Source organism: Mesitornis unicolor, unplaced genomic scaffold, assembly GCF_000695765.1.
Source record: "Mesitornis unicolor isolate BGI_N332 unplaced genomic scaffold, ASM69576v1 scaffold38105, whole genome shotgun sequence".
Classification (NCBI taxonomy): domain Eukaryota; kingdom Metazoa; phylum Chordata; class Aves; order Mesitornithiformes; family Mesitornithidae; genus Mesitornis; species Mesitornis unicolor.
The window spans coordinates 37,606-51,724 of NW_010188208.1; positions in this window are offsets into that span (position 1 = coordinate 37,606).

Here is a 14,119-nt window from a genome sequence, read left to right on the forward strand (position 1 = left end):
TTGAACCTTACTGCTATAACAGGATGCATGCCAGGAAACTGCTGTACCCAGCCTGAGCGGCTTAAAAAATACATGCCCAGTTTAACTTTACATGGTTAATTGCAGCTAATTAAACACAAAAATGAAGCAGTAGTGCTTCTTTGACAGAAAAAAAAAAGTTTCACGCATATTCTGGCATATTTGGTACTGCATAAACTATTCTGCCTCTGTGGATACTACATAAGCAAAGGAAATCTCTACCTCAGATTTTCGGTTGTCTGCAGTGGCATCCAGGCCACTTGCCACCCCTAAAATAGCTTTTCTTAGGAACATTTCCACCCTCATTTTAACAGCTATAACTGTGCACTCGAGTTTCTGCTGCCATGGCAGCTATACTCACTTGCCATAGATGTAGGGTAAGGCTGCAATGGAGCTGCTGGATCTGTGAGTCAGATAATTTGAATCAGGGCCTGACGTTCACATGGCAGAGGTGCACTTTTGCACAACGAAGCACAAAAAGCTGTGGTGTTTCTGTCCTTCCCAGCCCGTTTGCTCAGACCTTTGCAGCGGGGCTGACTTCGCAGGGCCCCTGCAGACACCACAGCCCTGTGATTGCCGCTGGGGAGCCAGGCTGTAACCAGGTGGGCGGGGGCGGGGAGCTGGAAACTGCCTCCCAGGCGAGGGAGGGCTAGGAAGCAGGGGCCAAGCTTCCTTCACGGGTGAGTGAATTAGGGGGGTTACCCCATCTGTTGAGGGGGAAAGACCACTGAAGTGTTTGAAAAGTAATTTACGGCAGAAGTGAGAGAGCTCCACCATCTGATTTAGAAGGCCCGGAATGGTATTGCAAAGGTATTTAAAAGTCTAGGTAAGGCTGATTTCCAGGGTGTGTCCGTGTTAGCAGCCCTGGATTTTTTGTTCTGAAGTTTATGTTGGAGAATAGATTTGCAGGGAGGAATGTCTGGCTAGCCTTTTGGAAGAGAGGGGAAGGAAAAGGCGTTCAATAAGACTTATTTTGGAACTAGAAATGGCTCAAAGGAAGATTATTATTACACTTCTTTTTCCCAGCTTTTATTACTTTCCTTTTTCTCTCCCCTGTGGCAGATGCTGTGTCTTGCCCAGAAGACAAGCGCCAGAAGACAAGCGGTTGCATCCCTCTGGTCTGCCAGATCTTGGCAGGACTTTTAAGTGGGTAGCTTCCTTTAGGAGAGGCTGTCACCAGAGTGCTGCTGCACTAAGGTGGCTTTATTGAAGGTATCTGTGACTCTCTAAGTCACCAAACATGAGTGACAAATGACCTTTGAGATGGCTGGCTTTAAACTAATAATCTTGAGGTTAAAATGCCAATTTACCCTTTCCTAGTTACCAGGCATATAACCCATCTGAAATTACAGTTTACCTCTCTGAGCCAAATGGTTTATTTCTTCTCATACAACAAGGGACCAGATATTTTATTAGTTGTTAAGACTGATAAAGGTAAAAGACTTGAGTACCTTCTTTCAGCAGAATAACTGGAGTAAATAGGAAACTCACAACTTCCACCCCAAATAACTGGCACTTGCAGTAAGAGAATTCAAACTCTCTTTCACTTTATTGCTTCTCTATTTAGTCATTTTAAGTAGGCTATTATTTATTTTATCCTAATAGCAATTAATCTGGTAGCCAATATTATAATACGCTTCTGTACCACTTTGCAACATTTTAGAAGACTAACAGGTTCAACTTTAAATGGCTGTAAGGAGCACGGGAGGGTGTTACTGTACAGTATCACCCACCTTAGTGTAGCACTTATGCAAATTGTTGGATGGCATCTAAAAGACAGCTAAAACTTTCTGTTTTGGAATTAGTAGTATAGAGCTTTGTGCCTGACAAAAGGTGGGGGGTGGGGGCTCTTTTTGTTCACTTTTATCTTCTCAAAATTTGTCAACAAAGTTCTTGTGAAACAAAATGAATGGAATAAAAGTATTTATGGTATGAGCTCTGTGAATACCATGCATTTGTGCTTTCATTCAGTCAGGCCCATACTGAATCACTGAATCAAGTGAGGAAACAGAACTAGAAATTAAGATTAGTTATCTTTATCCCTTAAAAAGATCTACATGTAAATATAACTACATATAAATATAAATATTTAGTATATAACTGGTGAAAATACTACCCAATACATAAGCTGTGGTGTCCAACTCCTCTATTTCAATTACTTAACACTGCTTCATTTAGTTAATTTAACTTCTCACTCTGCACCTCTATGCTGGTGTCAGGCATTTCAGCATAAGTTTGAAGAAAAGTGTATGTATGTATGGGGGCAAAAAAATGCTTTTAATCACATTGTCTGTGAAAGCTTTAATCTTATTTATAAATAGGTTTCCCAATTAACTAGATAGTACATGGATTTAAACCCATTTCAATGGATGCTCTCTAATGCAATAGACTGTAATGTGCCAAAGCAACAGTTACAGGCCATTGAATTGGTAGCCCATGAACTAATGAGGATTTACACATTCATTGGTTATGGTTCCTTAGGAACCCCACAATTTAAGAAGGTTGTTCGGGTCCATGAACGCATCCAGAGGAGGGCAGTTTTGGTCAGCCCTGAATTGGTCAGGCAATTGGACAAGATGATCTTTGTAGATGCCTTCCAACTGAAATAATTCTATTCTATTCTATTCTATTCTATTCTATTCTTAAACATTTTGTTATTGACATTTGCCATGGAAATTCCTGCAAAATCTGATGGGAATAAGCCACGAGTCAACAAGGGTGTTTAACAGCCATAAGAAAACACTGCTTTTAAATTGTGTTCGCTGGGATTACTCATAGGTAAATCTGTATTTGTATTAAACTTTGCATCGTTTGGTCTGTGGAGTGTACAGAGAAAAGTGTAGTCCTGGTTATGATGTTCATACCCTTCTTTTAATCCACGGTATGTAACTTGGGTACAGTGAGTCATCTCTGTGGAGGCGCCCCTCTGCTGCCATTGCCTGCAAAGAGTGTGTGGATTTCTGACCACAGAGGCTCCAACTCATGCTTGCGCTGGTCGCTCATAGCTGAGGGTGAGAATCAAGTGAAAAAAATAAAGTGTTTCCCCCCCTCAGGCTATAAGTCGTAATTTAGGTAATGATACTTCTTGAATGTGTTCACATACTTCGGGAGCCTTTTTGAGCTGCATCTGAAATGGAAAGTTGCACAAGGATTTTGCTTGTGGAAGTGGCCAGTCTTGCACCACCTGAGACCTGCAGAGGAGCTATGCTGGAATATGCTTGAGAATCTTAATCCTGGACCTCCAGATCTCTCATTATTGCATATTTTATAATTGTGATCTGTTTTGACCATTCTGTACTGAATTATCACCTTTTTGTTTTCCTTTTGTTTAAATCTTACAAAATTGCTGTAACTTAAGTTCAAGGATGTAGATTGCACCCTTTAGCTTTGTGGAACTGTATCTCTGCAGAGAAATAGGGTTTTTTTCTTTGTTTTTCAATTAAATATGATTTTATTTGCAACTATAACATTTTTTCCTCTCTTTGCCCTTCCTCTTCCTTGCTTTCCCCCTTGCACATCCTCATGGGGATGTCAGTGTGGCTCGTGGTTAGCTGATCAATGCAGCTATGCCCAGAGATATCTTTGGTATCCAGTTTGAATGGAGATGTTCCAAAAAGCCAATGAAAAGACCTAGTGCAGAAGTACAAGATCTCTTGTGCACCAGTAAGGTAGTACAAACTTGGGGTTGGGCAGCTTTGAGGCATCCCAAAAAAGCAATCTCTCTAAGAAGTGTCTCAGAGTATACTCCCTGGGAAATTATCACCTATGTTTCTCTTGCTTTGTACTTATGTTTCACAAATTGCTTTATAGTTCAGGTTTTGCTTTAGTCTAATGGAGAGTTTTACATATTTGAAAGCCATGTCAGACATGAAGAAATACTATTACAGAAAACTCAAGATTCTCCTAACAAAAAGTGACATGGGCTCTGATCCTTTGAACACTGAAGTCCTTTGTTTCACAATCACAGTGAGTAGCAGGGATTATTCAAACTGTAAAAATGACATAAGCACAAAGGTAGAAATGGGATGTGAGTGCTGCAACTGATAATAAGACATATAAGAAAGAGTTTTGCTACTAATGATGAGACTGACAACGCTTGATACTGCTATTGATGATGATGGTTCAGCTTGGCAACATGGGACTTGGATATTCTGCATGAAGCAGCACACGCGCGCGCATGCACACACACACACACACACACACACGCTGTGGTACTTTGCTCACCTTCATAAGTACAGGGTGAATGGATGCCGAGACACAGAGAAGCAAAAAACCAAGTGAGCCGTACAGTAGAGAGTGAAAGGAAACAGCAGAAAATCAAATGAGAGAGAACTTTATCAGAGCCCATGTGGGAGGACTCACGAAAGTTTATTTAAAAGGTGCATTTGAAGTTTGTCTAAAATGACCAGGGGTGTCATTCTGCTGGACAAGGAAGGCTTGGCTGTGCTTGGATGCTGAGCATAAGAGCCCAGTGTTCCTACTCATAGGGGAGGTGATAACTTGCTTTGGGGGATATTTTTTATAATGTTGATGCTGGCTTTTTGAATGTTTTTCTATGCAACGTGTGTGTCTATGTGTGTGTGAGTGTGTGTGATGGGAAACACGCGAGTGCGTAGTAAGAACTGTGGTTTCAGTGTGTGGAATTTGCTACTGGCAAGTTATTCTAGTAGCAAGTCCAAGATAAATACCAGGTAGGCTTATATTTTGCATGTGCTTTTTTGTCCTGAAATGTTTTAAAAGTCTTCCAAAATGCAGGAAGTTGCACCTGGGGTTTTACAGTTTTTTGGAGGCTGATGTTCCCGGCACATGTCGCTTCATTTTCTGTTTCTGCTTTAATTTTTGTTGTTTGGCAAATTCCTGAAGGGAAGCTTAGAAGAAGAGGCTGCAGACAAGCTGTTTTTCTTGGTCTGGGGGCTGGCTTCACTGACTCTTCCTAAGAAATTTCTTCTGCACTGTCCTACAGACTATGGAAATTTCTAGAGCTCCTTTCCACTCTCCTGTTGTTTTGATTAATTTCTTCAGAGTACAAGTAGGATTAAGAGAATGCAAGGGCACTGACTTACTGGAAATGGTCTTGTTAACTTCCTTAATGTACATGTAATAGAAGAAAAAGGCTTTGAATTGAAGACACTCCACTGTGTAATTTAAAATTATTTTCTCTGGCCTCAGAGTACCTTTCCCTTTAAGGTCTTCCTTGCGTGGATACTTGGACTTATGCTTAATTTTTTCCCATTGAAATTGTGTGTCAGACCCAGAAGTGGTCTGTGACCCAGCAGACACTTCTTTCCTGTTCCAGAGAACACACATTTCCCTAATAACCACCGTATTATTCCTCAGAAGCCACCTAACGGGCTAAGTATGTGAAAAAGCAAAGCCTCTGGAAGCCCTCATGAAGAAGCAATTGCAGTAGGGGTGTAAGGAAGCCACTGCTTATGGGACTGCTGGGAGTCTGGCTGTCACACTTGCTTTTCCTGGCTTTTCTGTGGTGATTTGTGACACACTGGTCTTGGTGTGCAGTTTTCAATCCCTGCACTCTGGTCAAAAGGAACTGGAAGAGCGAATAGGCTTCATGAGCCCTGAAAGCCAGAAAGAGGGCAGCAGATGTGGAGAAAAGTGCCAGAAAGGGCATTGTCTGGGTCTGAATTGGGGACAGCAGCAGCAGCATCCCCTTGAACAGCCACGGGAGATAGGGAAGAAAGCCATTCTTTGTGTTCTGGCAGTGACAAGGAAGGTTTGAGAGGTGTTGGGAAGCTCCGGATTTGGCTGGGGAAGAGTAAAAGCAGTTTGAGCTGGTGGCTTGGACAGAGCAAGAAGTTGGGATCAGTTTGGGAAATGCAAGCTTTTTCAGAAAAAATACACAGGTAAGTGACAGAAATGCACAGAGCTAAGGAATAAATCCAGCTTCTGCTCTTTAAAAAGATTCAAAACCTCAAAAAACGGTTGTAGACCTTTATGACAAACCAATGAAAGACTGCACTAACCAGAGAGACAACAACGCAATCGTAATTAAAAGGTAATACAACATCATCAACATTTCTATCTTTTCATCACAAGAAATCAGCCCTTGTAAAATACTCATTAAATGCACAGAATAGTTAGGATCTGCTCAGTCCAAATATTATGTTTAAGACTCCTACATAATAACAATAATAATACACAAGATTAGGACATTGTTTGGAAAGCACCCCCATCACAGGGGTAAGTGATGCAGCTCATAGAACAGAGAAGGGTCTTGTGTTGGCAAACTGGAGTCTCTGTCCTCTTACAAATGTGCTTCAGTTGATGCTTTGCCCATTTTGCTGTCGTTTTTTTCATAATTCTCAATGGCACAAAAGACCTCAAAATATAAGAGGGCCAGTGTTGTCCTAGATACTCAAATCACCAACAGGGGAAAAATGCATTTGATTTTTTTTTTCTGTCTTGGCTACAAGCAGGTTTTTTTTCAAGATCAAATTAATTTTTTTTAGCTTTTTTATAAAGAAGGACTTAAAAGGCAAATGTGATAGGTTGTCAGTAAGGGTATAACCTTGCTAAGAATACCCAGACAATTAATGGGTTTCTTTAGTCTGCAAACTCTGCTTGCAAATTCATAGATGAACATCTACAGTCAGAGAATACTTCTCACCTAGTTAATATCATGAATGCTGGTTTCGCTAAAGCTTTCAGAACAAAACACTGCTTAAAAACAAGCAGGAAAGAGCCACTATAGAAAGAAGTAATACTGTGGAAGTGTGACAAGTGGACAGGGAATTCTGCCTTCCTGCGAGTCCCTTCTGGCATTGGTTTATCCTGTGGCCCTCTCCGGGATTATACAGTTTTATTTAGTCACCAAAACAGGTCATCTCATTTTCAGGAGCACTGAGAACTCAGCTGTGGTTTCTCTATTGAATGCTGGCCCCTTTGTTCCACCCTACAGAGGGAGGAAGGAATTATCAAAGCTTTTTTCTCCTTTTTTTTTTCTTGCTATACTTCGTTCCAAAGGAAGTGGGTTCTGGAAACATTCACCGTTGTAAATCATGGCTTAAATTCGATACTTGTTCATCTGTTTAACTGCTGCTCTGTGTTTTCAAACTCTCCCCTAGTGCTGCATTGTGAGGAGGACATAGATAACTGTATTGTCACTTGAAAATATATGAAAATCATGATGGATAGTAGTAATTTATGTAAAATACTGATATTGAAGACTTCTTTAATCGCTGTTTTAAAATGCAGAATGTCTACACATTTTATTTATTGTGTGCCATGAATCTTTTCCCATTCCTTTATGATTATATCTTACAATAACTGATAAAATCTAAGCCTTTCATCCACCACAGATGCCCCATATCTCAGTGGGTCTTTGATCCAATATGATCTTTGTAAATGGTGATATGGGGTCAGAGCATTTTCTCCAGAGAGCTTTGAGCTGAAGCATATTTCATAATGAGGCCCTTTTATTAAGATCTGTTCTCCCACTCTAATAGAAAACATAGATTTGTGATCTGTCCCTTACAGGATATTAAACAAAAAAAATATACTATCATTATTGGATTAGTTACCTCAGTGCTTTCACAGATTAACTTGTTGTCATTACATTTTTCTAAATGGCTTATTGCTTGTTTAATACTATTGGATTTTGAGTGGTTCTGTAAGTAGAAAATTGATAAATGGACTGGCAGTGTAATCTTTCAGATTAATAAAAAATGTGTGACTCCCAGCTTCATACAATTAAACTTGGTTTAAACTCTCTTCCATGTTTTTATCAGGATTTTAGTTATTTTGTTCTTTTCCATTGAAGGGAAGTTCCATGTTTAGTAGCTCCGAAGAAGGCACTGAGGAAGGATTTTTCTGTAAGTAGTTGAGATGAGCTGAGCTGAAGTGAATGTGGAAATCTGATAGCAGGATTTATGCTAATGCAAAGTCATTAGATCGTGTAGTCTGGTCAGGTATTTACTTCTTGAGCTTCTTACACTCTGCTGAAAGAAGGTGCTCACTGGGCCAGCAGAAACATAGCCACAGTACTGGTCCTCCTTCCCAGACCCTGTGACAAAAATAGTATTTCCGGGTACATGCCCATTTAAGTAGTTTATTGTCATAGCCAGGGGACAATGACGTGCAGCAGTCCAGAGCATACAAAATTTGAATTTTGTCGTTGTTTGCAAGCTGCTGAAAGAAGACATCATCTCTATTAAATTTACAGCTCTATATGCTGCTAAATATAACAGCTTATACACATTCAAGGAGTCTATGCAAAAGCAACTCTTAGATTCTCTCCAATACCTTTACGGAACATGAGATCAAATAAAGATGCATCTGAGGAAGACCCTTGGAATAATTAAAAGCATACCTGGAATCTAATATAGAGGATACGCTGCTTTCCCCATGAAATGCCGTAACTCCAGGATATGTATACTACCTTCAGTAACTCATCTTTCTAGTAGGCATGCATCGAAATTGTTGTTCTGGACATCAGCATTAGTAGTTCTGGCATTGCAGTAGAACTTATGAACTTTGGGCATAGGTTAGTTTAAAACCTTTGTGGGATCTAACCACAGTATAAGCATCTACCATTTTGATTTGCTTGACTTCAGAATTGTGAATTGAATTTGGTGGATACTGCTTACTAGCGTCTGTGACTTCTGAAAGTTTCTGGAGTGGCTGTATCTGTTGTATCAAAATACAGAAATTTTGTTTCCAGCATTCTGTTTCAGACCTCCATATCGCTTATATATGTTCACTTATATTTTTCACTTGGATTTTTACGTGTGTGTCCTCTGATTTCCTGCTTTTGTCCACACAAAAAACAGACACTTGAGTATGGTCTTCTAAATGGGTGTTGGGTAATACAGAAATAATAAATGATAAGATGTAGTGCTGGAAGAAGGTTTCCTTTTATTTTGATCCAACCCGTTCAGTTCAGGAAAAATGCACTTTCTACCCAGCTGAGTGACATCTATCTATCCTCACAAGGAAAGAAGTCTGCTTAAAATCTGATGAATATGAAGAAGCATTAATTCTTGGAATACTAGAGTGAAAACAAAAATTATTTCAAAGTGTTTTTTTTCCAGATATTTGTCTGCAGGAAGTTAAGGTGCTGTTTAAAACCTAGAGGCATTTAAATCTTTTGCCAGTATACCTCCTGAATGTCTGATACAGATTTCAGGACTGAAGCTATCCATTCGGTAAAAAATTTTTGTTCAGAGCAATGTGCAACATGTTGGACAATCAGATACTGCTAAACTTAGGTATATATCTGGGGTGCTAAATTGTGTTTTGGAATGGTGGTTTTATTATTAATTGTCTGGTTGAGAGACTTAAACCATTTGGTGCTTGGACAAATTGGAATCCTTTAAGTAAATAGTTTAGTCATGGCATCCTTTCACTCTAACTGCTGCAACTTATCCATTTAATGTCGGAGGGGTGGATATTTCATCTCGAAAGCACATTTAGAAGGACAAAATTTGATTTTATACACACTGGCTCTTACACTAAAAGCAGACATTTTCAAACTGTATAGAAGTCCATAATTCATGCCCAGTCACAGGCAACATTTGCAACTATTTCAGCCTAAACTGGGAAAACACAGTTTTTTGTTGGAGAAACCTGCATTTCATAGGGTGCCTTGAACTCAGGTTGGGAGTCTGACTTCATGGATTTCATTTGGTTATTGCTATCAGAAGTTGGTGGCTGAGAGGGAAATTGTACATTTGAACAGACAGTACACTCATGGGACATAAGCATATTCCTACATGCATAATAACATATTACAATAAAAAATACTTCAGCTTCAATCCTGCAAATGTTTACTTAGTGCTTAACTCTCAGAGGACTCTTGAGTCTGTAAAATTAAGCAGATGTGTAACTGTTTGCAGGATTTGTGCCTTAGGACTTGTTCTGTATCCTACTAAGCTAAATGAAGGTCAGGCCGGGGATATTCAGAAGCCTTAAGGTAACACATACGCACATTGTTGAAGTGTTGAAGCATTTTTGAAAGAAGAATAGAAGAAACCCATATGCCAGTGGAAATAATCTTAAAATAGGATGGAACAGCTATTGGGGTGTGTATGTATGCATACCTGTATGGAAAGCAAGCAACTAGCTATAAGAGTATTTCAGCAGAAATTATACAAGATTTTGTAGTACAACAGGACACTGACAGAATTGCTGAAATAATCTTTTTCTCTACAGCTCTGAGTACCTTCAGAAAATAATTACTTAATTGCTGAAACACAGTTTGCTCAGCAGGATGACTGGCTTTAGAAACTTCCCCATTTACTGACACTGATTCTAACAGTAACGGAGAGGGATGTGTTGATACTTACCTTCATCTTCCTGAAAGTGGTCAAAGTCAAATCCCAAAGCCCTGCCACCTGCCCCTTAAGGTAGTCACCCAAGGAGTTAAATTCTGGTGAAATAAAAATCTATGATTTGACAAGAGCAGAACTGGTTTTATGCACTGATTAAGCTCAGAAGTTTCAGGTAAGTCATCTGACTTTTAGTCTGAAAATCAGTAGTGAGATAAAAGACTCAGATATTACAGAATCGGCAGCATGAGAGGCTTAACCTTTATCTGTACCAGACTTATTTGTGTTGTCACAGCACAAACACATAAAACAGTAAAAAATACTGTTTTCTACTAAACTTCCAGAATTTCCAAACACTCCCAACAGCAATAGCAATATTTCAGTGGCAGTGTTTTTACGATGGCTTGTTTATGGTTTTTTGAAATCAGAATACTAGAAAGATATGAAGCCAAGTGTGGATGGCTGTTCTGAAAGATAACTGATCTATTAGACACATAAGTTTCAAGATTTATTCAGTAGTTTCTACAGTTTAAGTAAGTTCCTGTTTTATTCCAAACTGTGCCCATCTCCACTTACAAGCAGGAGTACTTCCACTGATTGTTCCTTTTCTGTTCCAGCAAATGAATTCCAAATGTATTTTCTTGAATTATTCTTTTTCTACTACACTGTCTCCCCAGAAGATGTTTTAAATGGAATTATTTATTATTTATAGGCTCCTGTTAAAGCCTATAAAATCCTGCCTGTGTTAAATTCTCATTCAGGCCTGTTGGCCAGCTGGTATTCTGAATGATCATGTCTTTGTGCAAAAATACTAGATAATGAGGAGAAGAAGATGGAGCACTTACTTCTTGGTGAATATATGCACAGTTCAGGGTTTTTGTTTCTTTGTCTGGTAAGAAAACCATCTTGAAGCTGCCACCAGATCTGAAAAAATAATTTCATCTGAAAGTTGCCAGAGTGCTCTGCTTCCATTTTTCACAGTAAGTATAATTAAAACTGTATGACTGGAATGCTGAGACGTGACTCAAGTAATTGGCTGGTTAATGTTAAGAAGGTGTAAATTCTCCAGAAAAGCCCTGTGCATACCAACTGAAAATGCAACCCAAGAAATAAATCCATCTACCTACATTTGTTTTAACAGTAATACTGACCTTAGAGCAAGGTATTTCCGAAGGATTTTTAATGACCAGCTGGAGTTAATAGCCTCTGGCTGTACCTCAGGCTTTAAACTCTGACCAGCCAGCCATTAATTCCTAGGAAATGCTCTGTTCCTTGATTGTTACCGCTTAACGGCATGACAGCCTAGACGGTAAATACCTGCTAGCAGAGAAAATATTATTATTCTTAAATGCACATAGTACCTTCCCTCAGAAAGGACTCCAAAATATTTACAAGCCAAGGGTTCTGAAAAAAGTAAGCAAAGGTGACTGTTGTTGCTGGGAAACTACCCATAACAGGCGGGGCTAAGAAGATGCATATTCTCAGTGTGTCTCTGAGAAATTAGACACCCTTAGGGTTATCCCGTTGCCCAGTGCTGGTGTTTTGGCTATAGGCTGGAAAAGCATTGTCATTATTCTCTTCTAGCCCTGGTTGTTGGCCAAGAGGATCTGAATTTTGTGTACATTTACCAGTCTTCTGGGGAAACATGTCAAAAGTCTGAAAATGTCTGCCACTGGAGCTCCACCAGAGCTCCAGAAAAAAAAAAATTCCTTGTATAAGTAGTGTGTGGTTAAGCCTTATTGTATTGGTACAACATCTAAGGTAGTATAGCCTTATTTGCAATGGCTGCATGCTGCAGGGGTTTTAGGAGAACATTTGATTACTGAAAGGGATAAACCAGACAAAAGAAGTCTTGATTTCTGCCATGTCTTTAAGAACAGCCACAGAGACATTAGTAACCAGACAGATAAAGAGACAGATAAAGTGACTGATAAACCAGAGAAATAACGTGGCTGAAAGACAGATTTTCTGTCTTATTCTGTGCCATCGGTGTGCTCAAAGGGGCACATTCAGGCCACCATTTCCTGTTCATCCACAAGCGTAGGAGGAAGTTAGCCCTGATGCCAGGGAACTGTGTAAGTTTGTGTTTGACAGCGTGCCCATCAGTTGCGCTGTCCCTTGCTCCTATGCTCTGGCTAACCATAAGCACAGCACCAAAGGCTTTGCCAGGCTATCAGCAGCGGCTGTACAGAAAGCTTTGCTGGGCATGCAGATAAACTGCACAGAAACACACAGTTTCTGAAGCCTGAATTGAATTCATGACCAGACACTGTTAAAGTTGCCTGTTTTAAGATTGTGTATGAGTGGAGACTGATACTACAGCTTTGTAACAGTGCTAAATGTAATATGATCAATGACTCCTGACATATGTTGGTTAAGGAATTTTATAATGTGGATATGAATGAAAACCGAGGATGAGCATAAAGCTACTAGAGATTTCACAGCTCCAAATCCACAGCTGACAGAAAAAAATAGTGTTTCCCTGATAGTATTTCACACCAGTGACCTTCTTATTGTATTATTATTTGTAACTGGCCTGCTATGACTTTTCTAGATCTAATGTGGTTACAAGTTCTCTGAACAAGTACTGATAGATTTAACTATAATTTCAAATAGACTCTTGCTGGCACTAGCAAAATGACATTTTAAACCCTTTTTTTCAATGGTTGCAGCCTTTTTTAAAGAACAGACCTCTTGCATTTTCTCCCTGCTGTTTCTTAATTAGGCTTTCTTTATTCCATGACAAATGTGTATCACACCATTCTCTAGTTACAGATCAGTCTTCACATGTCTTTCCCATTCCCTTTAATGCACTGGCACAAGTCAGAGCAGCTTTTGTGTTCAATTTTTGATTCCTCTCAGAGCTACAGAGCAGCCATCACTGAACAGAGTGCCTGGCAAAGTGTGAATCATCAAGATGTCAGCAGCAGCGCAAGGGCAGTTCTGAGCACAAAGGCATGAGGTCTTGATGGTGGAAGTTTTGCTCCACCCTTGTTACAGCCTGAGAAAAATTCCAAGTGGGGGTCAAGCACCCAGTCTCCTTGTCCTTTTGGCCATCTGTTCCCATCCGCACCTTAGCTCTCACTCTGTGGCATGGAGAAGAGTTTTGGGGAGGTGACAGGTAATGCTGCAGGTCTTGAATATTGAGAAAGTTAGAACCACTGTAGATAGATAATGTCTCCCTAACTAATTTAGTTACTTGCTTGCAGCATTTCATAGTGTACAGCTACAGATTATCACATGTAGAACATTTCACTTCTGTATCCCTTACGTTCCCAGTAAATACGCTCACTGTGAAACCACTCAGAAGCCTTTTTGTATTCTAGATACTTTCTCAGTGATGCTTTAATTTTTCTACTCAGTTTCTAAAACTACTGATGCTTTTTTATTTTTATTTTTATTTTTTTACTTTTAATTATGGCCTTATTTAGTTAGTACATGGAAAAGGTAAAGGTTAATAACTTTCTAGAAATCACAAAACCAATTAATGAAGACTGTGAGGAAGCAGGCTTCTTGACTGCTATGATTTGAATGTCTTTTTTCCTCTACAATAATTATTAGACTTTTTACATAATGTCCTTTAGTCCGCATTCCTAGGGCATCTTACAATGCCAGTATAATTTTGCTCATTTACCAGATGAAGAAAAATTATCACTTGTAGGAAGGAAATAAAATGCTTTCAAGCCACCCAGAAGACTCATGGTTCATCCAGTACACTCTCCACAAAATTAATTGCCTACTTGGCATTGTGATGCTCAGATTTGAGTTGATTCAACACACTTTGTGTTGAATTTATTTATTTGTACATATTCTCAACC